Here is a 19189-nt window from a genome sequence, read left to right on the forward strand (position 1 = left end):
TGCAGTAGTTCTAATGGTACAGACTAAAACTGCAGCCCCTGGGTCACTATGTGAGACAGGACAGTACCCTGTCTAATTCAGCAGACTTCTCATCCAGTCTGAATTGACCTCCAATTATCCCAGTGTTGCATTGAAAGTCTGAGGGCTGTGAATCTAAACGAGAATAAATCACTTGGTTCGCTGCGTGACACCTCTCTCTCCAGGGAATGAAATTGAGCTCAGTTTGTTCTAGGTAGAATGTGTATCTTGTGCTGTGCTGATAAATATAGGAAGTGGAAACAAGGGGCCTTTTCTGCAGTTGGAGGCAGACTGATTGAGGTGCCCTGCTTGCGGAGGCCATCCTCTGCGGATAAAGTAATGTAGCTCAAACCGCTCCCCCATTGGCTCGTTCGGAGACTTGAGCACTTTTTGATAGGCTGCTGACCTTGTGCTGCGTCCTTTTCCCTCGGCAACACTGATGCGCACACACTCACTGACCTGTAACCTCTGGCAAGATGCTAAACCCTCACAAGATAAATGTCACAGCAAATCTGCACGGACACACTATACTGTAATGTAGTGTGTGAAGAGTTCAGGGTATTGGCAGGGTCTAATTAGACACACTGTTGTGAATGAGAGGTGGCTAAATGGCATACCTTCCTAATCAGAGCCCCTGTTATATTGCACCGCATTACATTTAACAGTCAGGGACACGGTTAGTAGAGCTTACATCTAGTGCCCATAATCTGTTGCATTAGGAAAAAGGTAAACTATGTTTTGCAAATTGTGATGTGGTGTTTTCAGTTCAGTGAGGCTTTGTGCATTGCTTCTCTTCCATTGGTAACTGCTTCCAATTATTCTGGGGGTGACGAGGGTAATTAGCTCACGCTGGATTTAAGTTGTGTCTGGTAGCTCTCCTGTCAAAGTCCTTGGCATGTTCTTGCTCTGTTAAAGCTATAAAAGTGGACATTTCGTAAGTGAATTGTTTTTTTTTTAAAAACAAAGTGATCATGAATGCAAAATCAAATGTTCCCTGAAAAACTCCTTTTCCCTACACCTGATGAAAATGAACTGGGACCAAAGCCTGGCCACTTTTACAATGAAGCGAAAGGTTTATGAAATCCTGTACTTCTGGCATGGGTTTTAGTCTTTATAAACTATGGGCTGCTTGGGTTGAAAGCATTTCAAGGACATGTGGAGGACAGGAAAGATTTAAAAGCCAGAGGTTGTGATGGGAGTCTTGAACCCAGCATAAAGCAAAGCCATAATGTTTGTTACCAGCTGAAATGACTGGAGTCCCTTATCAGCTGAGTTCAGCTTTCCATAGCGTGAGCTGAGCTGTACTTTAGCTCTCAGCTGAGTGTATGATGTAATGAGAAGGGGCGAGGGCTTTATCACATGATTCAGCACAGATGGGATTACAGACTGTGGGTGTGATGTGCTGCTGACAGCGTGCACTCTCACTCTGGGCAGACTGACTGCTGGAGAGTGTGTCAGACCTCACGAAGGCAGCAGCGGTGGGGAAATCCTTCACCCAGCACCCTTCAGAGAGCTGGGAAACTTTTCAGCGTTGTATTGCGTGGCTTTGAGCTCTCGAACTGCATTGGTGCAGCCAAACCAGCACGTGGTTCTGGAATATCAGCTTGACCGGAGTCGCTGGGCGTGTGGTTGAAATGGTCGTGGAATCGCCTTGAAGTAAAGTTGAGGAGTGAAAGGAATCCCTGGTGTGTTTTGTCGAGAGCCCCAGATAGTATCTGTCCTTGAATGACTGGTGTGGAACCTATAGCTTGTGGTCACCCAGAAGACTGGACTCGTAGTTGAGGCTTATTTGCGCAACATTTGACTGTTCACGTTTTCAAGTGGCAGACAATGAGGATACAAACTCCACGGGGTTCTGACAGGACTTCGCATCTACAAGCAGCCCAAGGTAGAATGAACTTCTATGCATGCAATTGCGGCAGAATTGAATTATCTTTTGTCTGCTAAGCAAGTCAGTTCTTATAGTTAAAATAAGATTTCTTTATTAGTCACATGTACACCGAAACACACCAAAACAAAACGTGATTGAAAATCGGGGATTGTAGCCTCCTGGGGTCCAGCCCCTTCACAATACCGACCAACGGAAGACTTTGGGCACGTTGTTGCTCTTAGTGGTGATGGGGTGTCTGCATCCCATTGCTACCAGTAAGTGTTCTGTGTGTGTGTGTGTGTGTAGCCTGTTGCTTTATGACTTAAAGGGGACCTTCCGCAGCAGGTTCGAGCTGCTGCTCGGAACCCAATTCTGGTAGCTCCCCTTTTCTCGTCAGCCACGTAACAACACCACCCCTGAACTACCACCTACCCCTCCACTGATCCTGGAAGCTGACCTTTGACCTGACGACCTTACTCGTCGGTCTGCAGACGTGGCCCTCTCTCTTGGATCAACCTGATCCCTCCAGGCCGGATTGGGTGTCCCCCCACAGCTTCAACACTTCCTTGAAGGTGCTGAAAATAATTTACTAAATGCTTGGTTACTTTCAGGAAATATCCTCTCACTGGGGAGGAGAAGCAAGCAAGCAGCACTTCATCAATCAGCCCTTCACAGTGTGCCGGTGTGTATGGTTAATTCATGGGGAATGCGAGGTTAGCTCTTGGGAATTTCATTGAATACTTTGATTTAATGAATTGACCTTGCTATTGAAAAGAAACTGATATTTATTGACCTGAATCATCTATTGCTGGGACTCAATTTAACTTGAAGAATCGTAGCTGCAAAGCCAAGCTTTCTGAATTTAATATTAACCATCCCCATTGAACATTAGAAGCTGGAGCAGGAGAAGGCGAGTCAACCTGCTGCACCTTTAAGTAATATCATAGCTGTTGTAGTCTTGGTCTTAACGTGACTTTCCCACTCACTCCCCAAACAATTCGGCTCTCTTGTAGTTTAAATGTCTGTCGGTTTCTACCCTGAATATATTCAATGACCCTGCACTCACCTCTGGGATAGAGAGTTCCAAAGATTTGTGGTCCGTCTCATCTGTGTCTGAAATGGTAATCACTTATTCTGTAAACTATCCCCACCCTAGAAGAAATATACTCTCAGCATCCACCCTATCAGTTCCTCTCAAAATCTTACATTTCATAAGATCACCTCTTATTTTTCAACTTATACTTAAGATGCTGAAATCTGGAGCAACACACAAGACGCTGGAGGAACTCAGCGGGTCAGGCAGCATCTGTGGAGAGAAATGGGCAGTCGACGTTTTGGGTCGGGACGTTTCGGGTCGGGACCCTTCATCTGGACTCAAATTAAGGGTCTTGATCCTAAATGTTGACTGTCCTCTGTCCACAGATGCTGCTTGACCCGCTGAGTTCCTCCAGCGTGTTGTGTGCTTCTCCAGTGAGAAGAGGCTTAATCTGCTTGATCCGCATTTTACATTCCAAGAATCAGCCCAATAAACCTTCTCCACACCGTCCCCAGTGCGAGCTGACCCTTCCTTAAATACGGAGACCGGAACCGTGTCCCACATTATGGCTGTTTGGGTAACGGAAATTTGCCCTTACAGAATTCCCAAAACATTTCCCAAGAATTTGAGATGCGGAATAAAATTCACTCTCATGGGGAAGAAAAAATAAATCAACGCAAAACTTTTTTTTAACTCTCACTTCCTGATGCATGCACAGATGATGCAGTTTTGCATGACAGAAAATTGCAGTACGGACAGTTTTCTTGCAACGCAGCGCCCCCCCCCCCCCCCCCCCCCCGTGATGCACGGGTCACCTGTACACAGTTGCCAGCTGAGATGTCACAGTGCCCTGTAAAGCATCAAATCTTCCAGCTCCTCTACGCCATACCCCTTATAAAGGGATATAGGTTAACTGAGGGGCCAGAACATAGCAAAGGGAGTAAGATGTGCAGTTGGCCATAAATCAAAAGCCCAACGTTCCATTATCCTATCTAATTACTTGCTGTACCTACATGATAATTTCTTGTGTTTAATGCACCGGAACCCCTAGATCCCTATGTATTACAACATTTTATAGTCTCACTTGACTTAGTAATTTGCATTTCCATTCTTCCTTCCAACATTTTCCCACATTTCACTCCCTTGGCCAATGTTTTGCCTGCTCAGTTAATGTACCTATATCCCTTTACAAGTTCGTTTTGCACTCCTCATGACTTGCTAACCCACCTATCTCTGTAACATCATCAAATCTGGCTTCAGTGCACCAGGTCCCTATCAATATATAGATCCCTGTGGCACCCCATTGGTTACTGATTACCAATTAGCCCAACTCCCTGCTTTCTGTTAGTTGGCTTCTCTCTTTTTCATGCTGGTTCATAATCGCTAAACCTCTGCCCTTTATCCTGTGCTCTAACCTTTTACGTGGTACCATATCGAATGGCTTTATCCGGCCTTTTGTTACATCTTCAAAGACCTCCAGCAAACTTGTCGACCACCACTTCCCTTCAGACTCTGTTGATCTTCTTATAGTTTTTTAACTGTCCTTTTACCTCCTTAGTAATGGATTCCAGCATTTTCCCAGTGACAGATGGGGTAACAGGTTTGGTGATTCCTGCTTTGTCTCTCTCCTTTCTTAAATAGTAGTGTTAGATTCGCAGCTTTCCAGTGCTCTGGGACATCTCCAGAATCACTGGAACTTCAGTACATCACAACGAATGCATCCAGTATCTCTGTAGCCAATTCCTACCAGATCCTAGGGAGCAGGTCATCAGATCCAGAGGACGTGCTGGTCTTTAGCCCATTAGAGTTTTTTTCAGTGATAGAAATTGTTCCTCTATCTCCTATGGCCCCTTGACTATCTGTTATTATTGAGATATTTTCTACTGTAAAAATGAATCCAATTAATTAGAATCTTTCATTTCGCATTAGTAACTCCCCAGTCTCATCATCTAAAGAACCAAAGTTTACTCCTGCTTTCCTTTTCATGTATTTGTTGATACTCTTACTGTCCATATTATTTGTTTGTTTGTTCTCTATCTTCTAATTCTACGAAAATTTTGGTCATTTGTTTGCAGCTAAAAATTTCCCAATTCTCTGGCCTACTGCTAATCTTCACAACGTTGTGTGCCTTTTCATTCAATTTTGTTCCATGTTTCTTTGGTACATCTGATTGGGTAGAACTGAAGTAAAATATGTTTCTCACAAGTGGCTTGGATTGTAAATCTGGCCCTTTCCACTGATTAGCTACTCCCTCTGAAAGCAAAGTCTAATCAATAGAATCCTGAGCACCAAATCAGACGTTGAGACTTCAAACCATGCTCCAGAGACTTGAACATTATAACTTGATTACTGAGGGAGTGCTGCATTCCTGGAGGTGCCAGCTTTTCGACAATGGTACATCCTTCTCTTGAAGCTCATCTTCCTTGCCAGTGCTTACCCTTGCTGAGACTTACATACTATCTCCTGAGATGTTTCTCACTGCTGATCTCCCACATTGCCCTGCAGTCTACTCCTTACAGCCAACTCTGACCTCTTGCAATTGTAATTCTCTTTATTTAAGTTAGGAAACTGGTTTCACACTCCCAAACTGAATTTGAATTTCTCCCATGCTATGACCACTCTTTTCTAGGTTATCCTTTAAGGTCATTAATTAATCCTATCTCATCACACGATACCAGATCTAAAATAACCTGATCCCTATTGGTTCTTCAATCAATTGCCCTCAGAAATCATGCTGAATATACTCTATGAACTTGTCCTTATGGCCACATTTGATTATCCAATCTATATGGTAATTAAAATCACCAATGATTATGGCAGTAACTTTTTTTTTACAAGCTCTCGATATTTCTTGATTTGTACTCTGTGCTGCAGTATAGCTACTGTTAGGGGGGCCTCTGTTATGACTCCCAACAGTGTGCCCAGAAATTAAGACACAAAATTTAACCTTGGATAAGATGGAAACATAGACTTCATTGTACTGTATATTTAAAAGTATATGTATAGTTCATGGGTTTGTGCCTATTAGGAAAAGTGTTGAGATTAATTTGTTACAGTTCAGTGGTTAACATAACATAGAAGTGTGATGAGTAAATCTTTGTTTCATAATTACAACCTAAGTGGTCTCCACAACAGGACTTGACAGGCTGTACAGAAGCAATTGTCAAACCACAAAGAAAGCATTAAAAGAAAGCACTCAGCCCCTCAAGCGGGCTCCAGGTGTGTGGAGCAGTCCAAATATTCCCATTTCCTCCACTTATCGGCTGCCAATTATTCTCTCTGCTGCCGATCCAGTTCCCTCTTCAAAGCCCTGTTCTTACCTCGATTACAGGCAGAGTTAGACCAAGAGACTGCGGATGCTGGAACCTGGAGCAAAACACAAAGAGCTGGAGGAACTCGGCAGGTCAGGCAGCATCTGTGGAGGGACCAGTCCAGATGAAGGGTCTTGACCTGAAATGTCGGCTGTCCATTTTGCTCCATAGACGCTGCCTGACTCATTGAGTTCATCCGGCTTGTTGTGTGTCCACTACAGGCAGCGGGTTCCAATCCTGATGCAGGGTTTTGACCCAAAGCGTCGACAGCTCCTCTCCCCCCACAGATGCTGCTTGACCCGCTGAGTTCCTCCAGCAGATTGTGTGTTGCTCCAATCATAAGCACTGTTACGACCCCTCCCTGACCCTGTATCTTGCCTAAAATTTCAGACGTTTTCCTAGTCCCTGAACCGTCCAATGAAAAAGGAAAATGTTCCCTGTGTCCATCTATTGTCCATCTCTGTCAGATCTCCTGTCAACCTTCTTTGTATCAGCTTCTCCAAACTAAACGTGGAGCTGAAATTCCTCATCCCTGGAACTGCTCTGGTAAATCGTTTCTGTATCTGGGACACCCGTGTCCCCCCTAAAGTGTGGTGACCAGGGTTGGATCCGAACTCCAGATGTGGCCTCAGAGACACAAGAGACTGCAGATGTTGGAATCTGGTGCAACGGACAAGATGCTGGACATTTTGATAGAACCTCCCTCCCGTTGAGTGCAGCAATTTTTGGTAAATCCATCTTTTGGATGGGACAGAAGGAATTTTGCTGCTGGTTTCTTCTGACCTGGCTCGGGAGCCAACTGTTTACAAGCAGAGCCACAAACAATCTGCTGGAGGAACTCAGCAGGTCGAGCAGCATCTGTGGGAGGGAAGGAATTGTCGACGTTTCGGGTCAAAACCCTGCGTCAGGATGTTTGTTGACCCAAAATGTTGACAATTCCCCCCCCCCCCCCAAGCCCACAAATGTTGCTCGTCCCGCTGAGTTCCTCCAGCAGATTGTGTGTTGCTCCAGATTCTGGTATCTGCAGTCTCTTGTGTCTTCAGTTTACAAGCAGACGTTGATCTGCTGACAAAATGGCCCATTCACAGAAAATATCCTGCAGTTGGAATCAGAAGCCTTTGAAGCTGTTAAAGTGAGATTCCAGCTACCTAGAGTATGTCTCAGAATTTTATTGGGTGCATTGCTTGGTAGTGTGTTCCTTTCTTTAGAAAATCTGCCTTTTGACAGTTCTTTGTTCTATATTAAAAGACGTGTGTTATTGTTCTACAAAACCTGCTTCAGACAGAACTGCAAGAGGAACCCAGAAGCAGTTACTGCAGGTGTCTGAAAGGATAAGAGGTGTGCTTGAATTACCAAAGCATAAAGTTATGGACCAAGTGCTGTTAAATGGGATTAGTATAGATGGGTACTTGATGGGTTGGCATGGATGAGATGGGACGAAGGGCCTGTTTGTATGCTGTATCAATCTGAGGGTGGTCTTCATGGGTTCCTGATTAGGTTTGTTATTGGCTCCCTTGGTGACTGTGGCCAAGAATGATTACTCATTGACGGAGGGGGGAAGGGTTGCCAGCATGGGGCAGGCGTTCCAGGATAGGGCGAGAGGGATGGCCCAGTCAAAGTGAACCCCACTGCTCTTTATTTCTCTCCTGGTGCCTTGGCTATTGTGCTGCTGGGTTGCGGGAGCAGGACAACGGGCAGTGAGCGATGTCCAGAACAGCTGAGGCAGGAGGAAGGATGCTGTAAACAGCCGCATGAATTCGGGTCTCGGGCACAGCCCCAACTTTAATGGACAGCTCTACCTAGGCCTAGATTTTGGAATTCCCATCCTAAACCACTCCTGCTTAAAACTTGCTTGTTGGGTCATTCCATTTGATATCAAGAGTGAATCCATGGTGAATTGGCCATTTGGATTCAGAATTGGCTTGCCCATAAAAGTCAGGGTAGTGGTCGATGGGACTTGGTCGGAGGTCCGTGACTAGTGGTGTTCCGCAGGGATCTGTACTGGGACCTCTGCTGTTTGTGCTTTATATGACCTGGATGAAAATGTGGATGGGTGGGTTAGTAAGTTCACAGACGACACGAAGATTGGTGGTGTCATGGATAGTGTAGAAGAGTGGCAAAGGATTCAGCGAGATATGGTTCAGTTGCAGATTTGGGCAGAGAAATGGCAGATGGAGTTTAACCCAGCCAAATGTGAAGTGTTGCACTTCGGGAGATCAAATGTAAAGGGACAGTGCACTGTTGATGGCAAGACCATTAACAGTGTTGATGTGCAGAGGGATCTTGGGGTCCAAGTCCATAGCTCCCTGAAAGTGGCTACGCAGGTTGATAGGGTGGTAAAGAAGGCGTATTGGCAGGCTTGCCTTTATTAGTCGAGAAATTGAGTTCAAGGGTCGGGCAGCTTTATAAAACTCTAGTTAGGCTGCACCTGGAGTATTGCATTCAGTTCTGGTCGCCCCATTATAGGAAGGACGTGGAGGCTTTGCAGAGGGTGCAGAAGAGGTTTACCAAGATGCTGCCTGGATTTGAGTGCATGTGCTATAAGAAGAGGTTGGACAAACTTGTTTTCTCTGGAGCGGTGGAGGCTGAGGGGAGATCTGAAAGAGGTTTATAAGATTATGAAAGGCATAGATAGAGTAGACAGCCGGTATCTTTTTCCCAGGGTTGAAATGTCTCATACCAGCGGGCATGCATTTAAGGTGAGAGGGCGTAAGTTTTTTTACACAGAGAGTGGTGGGTGCCTGGAATACGCTGCCAGGGTGGCGGTGGAGACAAATATGATAGAGGCATTCAGGAGGCTCTCAGGCACATGAATGTGCAGAGAATGGAGGGATATAGACATTGCGTAGGCAGAAGGGATTAGTTTAGTTAGGCGTTTAATTAGTTCGGCACAACATCGTGGGCCGAAGGGTCTGTTCCTGTGCTATACTGTTCTATGTTCTATCTCCTAATGAGGTTAGGCATCAAAATTGTTCTATTAAAATTCCCTGAAGCACTTGGGATAACTTAGCATATTAAAAGCTCTTTATAAATGCAAATTGAGTTATTCTGTAATGCTGTTGATATAAATTTGGGACACAAGGCAGTGAGTTGCTTTTATTCTGAGTTTTAGCAGATCGGGACTGCAGTCTCGAGACTCGAGCGTGTAGTGTTAGTGTTTCACTTAATCTTCAACGAGTGGACTGTTCACTCCAGTCATTACTTTGAGTTCAGTCGAGGTCGGATCACAGATTGCTCACTTACAAAGCACCTAAGCTCAGAATCCTTTCTCTATTGGGTAATGGTTCTTCAGTACCGAGAAGACACTGTGCACTAGCATTTGATGTTCTTTTTTACTTTTAGCGTAGTAAATGTATTTATTTGCAGGATGTAGTTTATAGTATAACTAGAAACTTGGGTACAAAATCTAGGCTGAGACTCCAGGGAGTGAGTGCCCTTCTTGAGAGACGTTAAACCAAGCGTCCATCTTTCCCCTTGGGTTCGCTGAAAAATTAAAACTAGTCTCTCTCAATTGACACTGCTGAAATAGGTGGCCTGATCCTTATCACGTTGCTCTTCGTGAGAACTTGCTGTGCACCAATTGACTTCTGTGCTTTCTAAGTTACAGACATGACTACATTTCTGATAGATTTATATGAGCAAAGAGCTTAAGTGGAGCACAGATACTGGCATGAATTGGTTCCAGTCTCTCGTGTCTTGTGTTTGTTGCAGCATGAATTGGTTGTTCAGTTAAAAGGAGAAGGTTCCAGTTTCAATCCGTTATAGTCAATGAAATGAATTTCAGAAGTAGAGCACACTGGTACAACTAGTATGTTTAGCATTACAAGTTGGCTAATGTAGCCCCCAAGGTTAACGTCATAGAGTCATACAGCATGGCCACTCCTTCGAGAAAGGTTAATTATAGTATGATACAGAATCAAAATCAGAATCAGGTTTATTATCATTGAGTGTGGGTCTTCAGGCTCCTGTACCACCTCCCTGATGGTAGTAACGAGAAAGAGGGCATGTCCCGGATGGTGAGGGTCTTTACTGATGGATGCTGCCTTCTTGAGGCACCGCCTCTTAAAGATGTCCTCGATACTGGGGAGGGTTGTGCCTGTGATGGAGCTGGCTGAGTCTACGACCCTCTGCAGCCTCTTGTGATCCTGCACATTGGAGCCTCCGTACCAGGTGGTGATGCAGCCAGTCAGAATGCTCTCCACCGTACATCTATGGAAGTTTGCAAGAGTCTTTGGTAGCATACCAAATCTTCTCAAACTCCTAACGAAGTAGAGCCGCTGTCTAAATATAAAGCAACTGAGAATAAACCCTCAGATTTTGGGATTATATCCAAAAGCTTTTATTGAGGGAAATGTATTTTCTCAGTACATTCTCAGAGATCCTGTGGTGTACTATTGTCTGGGAGAGCCCTCACCAAGGACTGCTGGTCACAAATAGTTTCCATTTTCTAATCTTGTTCTGATTTGCTTTTCATAGCTGAGTGATACTGAGATGTGGCCAATGTTGGCAGAGCCACATTCACAGGATTATGCGGAATATACTGCACAGAAACAGGCCATTTGGCCCAACCAATCCATGCTAGTGTTTATGCTCCACTCAAGGTCTTTCCACATCTAAACCTATCAACGTGACTCTTTATTCCCTTTTCCCTTGTATACTTGTCCTGCTTCTTCCCAGATCTGTCTGCACTCTTTGGCTCAGCACTCCCCGACCTTGCATCTTATTTGTCTACCTGCACTGCACTTTCTCTGTAACTGCAACACTACATTCTGCATTCTGTTCTCCTTTTTACTACCTCAGTGTACTTTTGTATGGAATGATCTGTCTGGATGGTACACAAACAAAAGCTTTTCAGTGTATCTTGGTACATGTGAGAATAATAGACCCAATTCCAATTCCATAGGAGAGGTTCCATGTTCCCACTGCTCTGGATCAAGCAGTTTGCACTGAATTCCTTCCTGGATTATATCGGTTCCTCTAGTTATTCTTTCCCTGTACCCACTCTATCAAAACCCATTTTAAAGACCTCTTTTGGGTCACCCCTCAGCCTCCTTTGCTTAAGAGAAAGGAAACGCAGTCTGTTCATCCTTCAGTGATGTGTGCACCTTTATGTTTCCTATTTCCTACGTGCCCTATTATAGGACAGGCACGGTAGTGTAGCGGTTAGTGTAACGCTATTACAGCGCCAGTGACCCGGGTTCAATTCCGGCCACTGTCTTTAAGCAGTTGGTATGTTCATCCTGTGACTGCGCGGGTTTCCTCCTGGTGCTCCGGTTTCCTCCCACATTGCAAAGACGTACGGGTTAGGAAGTTGTGGGCGTGCTATGTTGGCGCCGGAAGCGTGGCGACACTTGCGGGCTGTCCCCCAGAACGCTCTACGCAAAAAGATGCATTTCACTGTGTTTTTCGATGTACATGTGACTAATAAAGATATTTTACCATATAATTCTTGTAAATATTCTCTACGTCCCTCCAATGCTTTTGTATCCTTTTTTAATAATACAGTTAAACAGAACATGATGCAGTACTGCAAGTGTTGTCTAACCCAAGTTTGTTGCACAGTTCTGTCCCGCTAGAAATAAATTCTTGATCTTGTTTTATATTAATTTGTGAACTTGTGGCGTGACACTTAATGGCTCACCTTCCAAGTAAGAAGTGACCTCCTCCCACAAAGGTGTGCTCCATCCCTTTTTTCAGTGTTTGACTTTATCGGCCAAGTATTTGTCCTTTCTGCCATTTTACTAATGTCCTCCAGTAATTTGCTGTCATCTTCCTCACTGTATCTCTCAGTGATGTTCTCAGCAAATTTAGGAATTCGTTTTTGTTTCCTTCCAAGGTCTAAATCATTATTGCAAATTGTGAACAGCAGTGGTCCCAGCACTGAGCCTAGTGGACGACACTACACGCCTCCTTACCCTGCAAGCACCCTCCCACCCTCTGCCCTGAAGCCAGTTTGCAATCCTTACTCTGACCTTATAGAGGTGTATCAAATCATGAGGGGCATAGGTAGGGTGAGTGAACTCGATCTTTTTCCCAATGTTGGGGAATCAAGAACTAGAGGGCATAGGTTTAAGGTGAGAGGGGAAAGATTTGGTAGGAACTTGAGGGGCAAAGATAAGATATCTTTATTAGTCACATGTACATCGAAACACACTGTGAAATGCATCTTTTTGTGTAGAGTGCTCTGGGGGCAGCCTGCAAGTGTCGCCACGCTTCTGGCGCCGACATAGCATGCCCACAACTTCCTAACCCGTACGTCTTTGGAATGTGGGAGGAAATCGGAGCACCCGGAGGAAACCCACGCAGACACAGGGAGAACATACAAACTCCTTACAGACAGTGGCCGGAATTGAACCTGGGTCGCTGGCGCTGTAAAGCATTACGCTAACCGCTACACTACTGTGCCAAGGCTGGTATTCATGTGGAATCGGCTGCCAGAGGAAGTGGTTGAGGCAGGTACGATAACAGCTTTTAAAAGACACTTGGATAGGTACATGGATTGGAAGGGTTATGGGCCAAACTCTAGCAAATGGGACTAGTTTGGATCTTGGTCTGGATGGATCTTGGTCAGCATGGACCAGTTGGGCCGAAGGGCCTGTTTCCTTGCCCTATGACTCTGCTTGTCCGCTGACTCTGCATTTTCTGGTCTATTCATTGGACACTTTCTCGGAGCCCTATTGAAAATTTACATCCAACAACGTTTCTGTTGTCTACTCTTCCTGCACCTTCAAAAAAATATTAAGTCTGGTTGGGTTTTTCATTTGAAATCCGTACTAACTTTTCACTGTTAGACTCTTGGGTTGGGAAGGTATCGAGAGTGGATCACATGATATAGAAGAGGAATTGTGGGTCTCATTACACCTCCCTGCTGTCAAATATCCCTGCCACTAGTTCAGCTCATCCCTGCTGAAGCCTTCACCTACAATTCAAGGTTCAACCATCCTGCAGTCTCCCACTCCCTCCTGCACATTGGGTTTTATTACTTTTAGCCTTACATACCATGTACAGAAAGTGCTAAAGCAGTCAGTCCTGCAGACTTTGTAGCAGCATCGGCTGTAAAATTGCCAGGGTGTGCCAGTGGCCCACTGATCTGAATTCCAAAGTGTTTTGTCACGAGTCTGCGAAGACGATCTTGGGCTGAAGGAGTTAGGAATGTGTCCCATGCAGGAATGATTGGCACTTCTGTCTGCCTGTCTTGTGCGATTAACCACTTGCCCAACCAGTTTGCATACTTATAATAGTTGTACCTGCCATTGGCTTAGTTCAGAGTTAGGGCAGACAGTGTGGGACCGATTGGGACAGTGCCTGTTAAACAGGCAACCTTTTCACCTAATTGCTCTTGCATTTGTACACCATTTTTATTTTTCATTCACAGATTGGTTGCTGAGAAGGCAGGTTGTAATTATGTGCGAGTTAATCAGTGCCCAAGGGATTGTGATTGTGACCCTTGCACTTGCCCAGTGTACGCCTGACAGACCTGTCTTCTCGTCTCCTCCCTCCACCTCTCCGTACAGCTGAGAGGGAGGAGCACTCCTCGCTTCCCAAAGTAATCGCGCACTAAAGGGATTGCCAACTCATGGGTTTGGTGTTTGGTTCTTGCCAAGCTGAATGGGATAGGAATGTGACCAGTGCAGGATTGAGTTGGCAGTTTTTCTTGTTGGGTTAACCACTCGCCCAACCGGTTTACGTGCTTCTAATATTTGTACCTGCTGCAGCTCGGCTATGGGAAACAGAGCAGGGCTAATTGGAATGATGCCTGTTAAGCGGAAGGATCGGTGTCCCGCTCGTTATTATTGGCTCGTTGCCGTCGTGTGTTTCTCTCTTCTTCTGAATTAGTGTCGGTGTAATCTGTAAAAGTTCGCTGAGGTCGGGGGATAAAATACTAGAACCGGGTTACAAGACGGTTATGACTCAGAGCTAGGTGTGGTTGTTATCAAGACCAGAGCTGTCATTAAGTACGTAAGGTGCAATCAGGTGGCAGGCTCAGCTGTCCCGAGCAATGAGCCCCCTGTGCAGATAAGTCGGGAGAGAGGCACAATGCTTCAATCATCCCTTGAGGAAACCTTGGAGCTCCAGAAGATAGCTCTGTAACTAGCAGTGATGAGAAGCTTATTCAAGCAGACAGGTAGAGAAACCTCCTTGTTCTTCCATAATTCAGACGATATTCCACTGTGTGTTGAAAACGTGCTTTGCTAATATTTTAGTGCCTGCTGGGACAGGATATTTTTCTGTGTAGTTTGTCCTCATTTAATTCAGTCATATTTATCTTGGTATGGTGCTTCACTGAATCAGTCACTGGGTCTGTGTGGATTATCAAATGTATTCTTTTAGCTATCACTTTCATTTCATGAGCATGTCGTTGTTTGTAAAGCATTTAACGTGTTCTGCTGCAGCGAAAGATGCTTTACGAATTAATGCTTCCTCCAGGCAGAAAAGATTTTAAAAATAAAATGGGCAAAAAACAGATTAGCTTTGTAATAGGAATAAAACATAACCCTGGTGACCTACGTCGCACTGTAAAGGTTGGAGAAAGGGATTAGAGTTTTGTCATGAAATTCTGGTAACATGTTGCTGGAAAATGCATGTTTTTTCCTTCTCTGCAGTTGAGAACTGTGGAGTAAATTGGGGAATGAATAAGTTTATAATGGTCCAATTTCAAAAAAGCAGTGGGACGTTGACAGTCAATATTTCACCCGCTCTTTACCGTCCTATTCAGGTGTACAAGCACTTGGACAAAAGTAACAACTTGTTTTTGGGGAGACTTTGAACTTGCTGCTTTTTCCCAGTGAGTTCATTTCGCTGTGAGTTGATCCTGGCTGATAACCTTTTGTAGTGAAGCTGATGCACACAGTGGAACACTTCCAGCACCAGCTGATGAGTACTGTATGGATATCCTCGTTGATGCTCCACAGTCACGCCCCAGCCACACTGTCCGACAGGGCCCAGTGGATAACATTGGGAGTAAGGATTCCCAGCTGCACAGCTCAGTGTGCACTGGCTCAGGAACCTGCGGTGTTCCAGATCACTGAGGTGTGGCAAGAGAGAGGCTTTGTTCAGGAGCAGCAGGTTGGCGCAAAATACATTGGAATAGAAACGTGAACTGGGTTAGATTTGAGTGAGTGGGTGGAGGGGGACCTTTGATCCATCACGCAGACATTGGTCTCGTTATAGTTTCTCAGCTGCAGTGCGAACCCTGTCCCTAATCTAGCATTAACCTTAAACCCTAATAGTGGTTGCCCAGTTATAGAAAGGATGTGGAGGCTTTGGAGAGGGGGCAGAAAAGGTTTACCAGGATGCTGCCTGGATTAGAGGGCATGTGCTCTAAGGAGAGGTTGGACAAACCTGGGTTGTTTTCTCTGGAGCAGTGGAAGCTGAGGGGAGACCTGATGGATGTTTATAAGATTATGAGAGGCATAGACAGCCGGTACCTTTTTCCTAGGGTCAGAATGTCTAATACTAGAGGGCATGCATTTAAGGTGAGAGGGGGTAAGTATTTTACATAAAGTGGTGGGTGCCTGGAATGCGCTGCCAGGGGTGGTGGTGGAGGCAGATATGATAGAGGTGTTTAAGAGGCTCTTAGATAGGTACGTGAATGTGCAGAGAATGGAGGGATGTGGACATTGTGTAGGAAGAAGGGATTAGTGTAGTTAGGCGTTTATTTACTAGTTTAATTTGTCTGGCACAACACCGTGGGCCGAAGGGCCTGTCCCTGTGCTGTACTGTTCTATGTTCTAATCTACTCACACCCTAAACCTCCCAAGTCCTAACTCCATCCTAACCTAACCTTGTTTGGGATGTTTATCTTAATGTCCAGCTTTGGCAAATCGTAGCTATGGGGAAAGATTAGATAGGCTGAGGTTTTCCTCTTTGGAACAGAGGGGGATGAGGGGAGACTTAATGGAGATGTTATGAAAAAATGGGAAGGATCTCTTGCCTTTAGCAGTGAGGTCAGAATCCACGGGGGCATAGACTTGAAGTGGTAGGAGGGAAGACGAGGAAAAGCATTTTTACCCAGAGGATATTGGGATCTGGAATTCTGTGCCGAGTAGGGGGAAGATTCAGAAACTTTCGTGCTTTACGGGATTAGTGTAAAATTAAGCTGGAAGCTTTTTTTTTTGTTGAAGGAAGTCTTCTACTGTGTTATAAACTTTCGATGCTGTTGCCCTTAGGAAGATGTGCGTGTTGTCCATCCGGGCAGAGCTTCCCTGCACCCGTTTAAGCCACAGAGAAACGAGGGCTTCAAGAGGAGTGAAGGTGAGCTTATTTACAGCTTCACGGGATGCCAACGCTCTGCGATTCACATTCCCTGGCCGGTTTCTCCCGGGATTCTCTGCAAGGCAGCCACTCGCGAGCTGTTCAAGACACCGGCTACTGGAGCTGCCTCTGAGAGCGTGGATGACAGGGCACAGACCTGAGAACCCAGCGTGGGTTGTACATGTGGGTGTTTCTCTGGCAGTGTCTTAGCTGGTTGTGGTGTCCACTGATAAGAAGCAGTCAGCAAGTATACTGCCGCAGAAATGCCGCGCGCTCTCTTGACTTTTCACCCACTCCTTCCGTCAAGTTTCACCCCTGAGCTTCCCAGATAAAACCCAATACAGACAGGTGAGAGAGTCCGACACTGAGCGTTTTGATAAGGAAAAGATTTAAATGTTGGCAGAGTTGGATTTTTTTTTTTGCTTGCTCCTGGCTTCTTCAACCAAGTGGACTCAAAGTATTTGACCGGTGTTGTGTATTGAGTAGTGTTGTACAGTGTAAGTCAGAGAAGTGGGTCTGTGGTTTCAGAGCCGAATGCTTGCTGGGGTTTTGGCTGTCTGTTGCACTCGCCTCCTGCCAATCGCTTCCAGTTACGCCGATGGAACCGACTGCGCAGAGGTGAGTACAACTGCTGGCTGATACTCTCGCACCCGTTTCGCAACTGCGACCAAAAATTAATTTCTTCCCTCTTCTGATGCTCTTTTTTTATCTGGAATCTTCTTCTTCTCCCCCCCCCCCCCCCCCCCCCTTTTACTCTGCAGGCTCCACATGTTTAGACCACACCAGTCCGACCAGATGCTTTTTCCAGGCCAGGAAGTTCTGCCCTGTATTACCACATGTGTATGTTATAATTATGTTATTATAATAACAGGTGAATAGGTTGTTATATTTATGGCGAAGGTTGGGGTAGGTGTAAAAATAATCATACGTGCTTGTTGGGTTTGGATTGGACCTGGTTCAGGTTAGATTTTAATGCTATATCCAAACAGACATCTAGCGCGTGAAGACCCAGGGTTGTTCCCATCCAATCCAGAGCTGTCGCCAATACTGTCAGGTTGTGGAGAAGAGGGCCTTTGTACCACCATCACCCATGTGAGCCCTCTATCTTCTCTTTGGACCAGAAGGAGATCGAGAGAGAAAATCCATTGAGTTGGAAGGATCGTTGACCCCAAGTCAACAGGTTATCCTGGTCTAGTGGTTAAGTCATTGGACTGGCACCTGGAGCTCTGAACCAGTAAACCTGAGTTCAAATCCCACCATGGTAGCTGGGGAATAATTAAATTTTTTTTAAAAAATTATAGATGCTGGAAATCTGAAATAAAAATAGAAATTGCTGGAAGCACTCAGTGGGTCAGGGAGTTTCTGCGGAAAGAGAAACAGTTAACGTTTCGGGTGGAAGGCTTTTTACCAGAACTGAGAGAGGAATTTTAAAAGTAATTTTAAGATGCAGAGGTGGCAGCAGGAAGGATGAATAGGACGAAGGGAATACCTGTGGTAGGGTGAGGCTGGATCAAATGGGTTAGTGAGGCAGTGAGAGGGTGATAATGTTTCTGTGTCAGTGTTGCATGTTGCTGACAATGGGGCTGTGGGACATGATCAGCAGGTCATAGAGAGAGAGAACCTGAGCTTGTATCACAGATAACTTCGAGCAGAAATGGCCAGTGGTGGTACAGACAGAGAAAGTGAGCGTTGTCTTTTGACCTGGCTCCAGCAATCATGGATATTTCTAACGACCTACCTATCACCTTCCCTACAATTTAGCGTTACCTTTATCTCTTATTCCCAGTTCTGACACAGGGGGCCATGTGACCTGTTAACTCTGTTTTTCTTTCCATAGAAGCTGTCTGACCTATTTTTTCAGCATGTTGCCAATATTTAGATAATTAGAACATAGAACACTACAGCACAGTACAGGCCCTTTGGCCCACGATGTTGTGCCGACATTTTATCCTGCTGTAAGATCCATCTTAACCCTTCCCTCCCACATAGCCCCCCATTCTGGAGTTTAATGAGGCAGGTCCCAGTAATGATGAGCATGAAGCTATGGGACTGGTGTATCTGGTTCATGAATGTCCTGCAGGGGAGGGAATCTGTCATCCTTGGTCTATACCTGACATCCACATCCTGTAAATGAATAAAATTTTAAGTCCTTTAATAAGACAAAGCTATGTTTCAGCATTGCTTGTGCCAGATAAGGGAAGGGTAGGGTGTGTATTTTGACGCTGATCACACGGTGTACATTCCTATGTATCATTTCTGGTTTGATAGAGATCTGAGTTACAGAGAGAAGAATTCATAACCAGCAAGTGAATTAGAACGTGCGTGTGCAACCTTGTGACTTGTTGCAATGCTGTGTTTAAATGCATTGCTACATTTTCATTTTAATCAGTATTTCTCGGTTATCTAGTTCCATTTTCTAATGTGATTCTTTTCTCATTAAAAACTTGTGCAACAGTTTATGTTTGTTCTTCGCCGTAAATGACAATTTTCCATTGCAAAATGTTGTATTGGTATTAAACGGGTCTAAGACACAAATTGCAGTTTTAGCAATGAGCCCATCTTGTTCCCTGCTGACAAAGCCAACGTTTATTACTCTTCACTGATTGCCCCTGATGTGCTGGTGGTGCGTTGCTCTGTTCAGGTCTGTGCCCTATAGGTGCAGGGCAGTGCAGACTTTGACAGCAACCAGGAGAGAGTGGT

At 45.1% G+C, this 19189-nt stretch overlaps 1 long non-coding RNA gene across 5 annotated transcripts in view; it reads left to right on the top strand.

Moving 5' to 3' along the window:
* LOC127583400 (uncharacterized) overlaps positions 1–18946 on the top strand; it is a 74649-nt gene extending 55703 nt beyond the window's left edge. For 4 of the 5 annotated variants that reach the window (XR_007958250.1, XR_007958252.1, XR_007958251.1 and 1 more), the window contains 3 exons: positions 16405–16489; positions 17018–17107; positions 17251–18946. This is a non-coding gene — a long non-coding RNA (uncharacterized LOC127583400). Of the gene's footprint in view, positions 1–14102; positions 14361–16404; positions 16490–17017; positions 17108–17250 lie in introns of those variants that run through there. The other variant, XR_007958249.1, reaches the window with a different exon arrangement.
* Positions 18947–19189: the final 243 nt, after the last annotated feature.

This window comes from Pristis pectinata, chromosome 26, assembly GCF_009764475.1.
Source record: "Pristis pectinata isolate sPriPec2 chromosome 26, sPriPec2.1.pri, whole genome shotgun sequence".
NCBI classification, from domain to species: domain Eukaryota; kingdom Metazoa; phylum Chordata; class Chondrichthyes; order Rhinopristiformes; family Pristidae; genus Pristis; species Pristis pectinata.